This window comes from Dipodomys ordii, unplaced genomic scaffold (genome assembly GCF_000151885.1).
Source record: "Dipodomys ordii isolate 6190 unplaced genomic scaffold, Dord_2.0 Scaffold74, whole genome shotgun sequence".
NCBI lineage: Eukaryota > Metazoa > Chordata > Mammalia > Rodentia > Heteromyidae > Dipodomys > Dipodomys ordii.
This window is the reverse complement of record NW_012267290.1, coordinates 5174974-5176219: the sequence shown is the minus strand read 5'-3', so window position 1 is coordinate 5176219 and position 1246 is coordinate 5174974. Positions and strand designations below refer to the sequence as shown.

General features: G+C 67.8%; 1 protein-coding gene across 1 annotated transcript in view; it reads left to right on the top strand.

Moving 5' to 3' along the window:
- The window catches only part of Myom2 (myomesin 2), a 63782-nt gene that overhangs the window by 54187 nt on the left and 8349 nt on the right, over positions 1 to 1246 (top strand). The window lies entirely within an intron of this gene.

Here is a 1246-nt window from a genome sequence, read left to right as displayed (position 1 = left end):
CCCAGCTGCCAGCCTCATCCCTGCTGGCCTCAGCCCTGCCGGCCTCAGCCCTGCCGGCCTCAGCCCTTCTTGGGCTCCGTGTCCTCTCCCTTCCCTTCTCTCATCTGCCAACTAACTTTCGTGGTGCCAGCACCTCGATTGGTTGGTGATGGGGTGAGTGAGTGGCCACGAGCCTCTTGTACGCGCTTGGGGAAGCAGCTTCTGGCACAGTCCCCATGAGCATCACCCCGTCAGCCTCACTCCTGCTTAGCTTTGCTGCTGTTCACAAACTGCTGAGTGTCCAGCTCAAAGCCAACCACTGCGTTTTCCCCTTACCTTTAGAGCTCGAGCGTTTGCTGGCACTGAGCAACGAGATAAAGAACCCCAGTGAGTATGAGCACAGGGCACGTGCACAGGGGCCGCCCCAGCAAGGACGCGCGCAGGTGCCGTGAGGCCTTGGCTGCAGGGATGGCCCCCAGACCTGTGTCCCGCATACCCCGGGCCCCCAGACCTGTGCCCCGCAAACCCCGGGCCCCCAGACCTGTGCCCCGCACACCCCGGGCCCCCAGACCTGTGCCCACACACCCCGGGCCCCCAGACCTGTGCCCACATACTCCCCGGGCCCCCAGACCTGTGCCCACACACACCCTGGGTCACCAGACCTGTGCCCATACACACCCCGGGCCCCCAGACCTGTGCCCATACACACCCTGGGTCACCAGACCTGTGCCCACACACACCCCGGGCCCCCAGACCTGTGCCCTGCACACCCCGGGCCCCCCAGACCTGTGACCCACACACCCCGGGCCCCCCAGACCTGTGCCCTGCATACCCCGGGCCCCCAGACCTGTGCCCACACACACCCTGGGCCCCCAGACCTGTGCCCATACACACCCTGGGTCCCCAGACCTGTGCCCATACACACCCTGGGTCCCCAGACCTGTGCCCACACACCCCGGGCCCCCAGACCTGTGCCCTGCACACCCTGGGTCCCCAGACCTGTGCCCACACACACCCCGGGCCCCCAGACCTGTGCCCACACACACCCCGGGCCCCCAGACCTGTGCCCATACACACCCCGGGCCCCCAGACCTGTGCCCATACACACCCCGGGCCCCCAGACCTGTGCCCACATACACCCTGGGTCCCCAGACCTGTGCCCCGCACACCCCGGGCCCCCAGACCTGTGCCCATACACACCCTGGGTCCCCAGACCTGTGTCCACACACCCCGGGCCCCCAGACCTGTGCCCCGCACACCCTGGGTC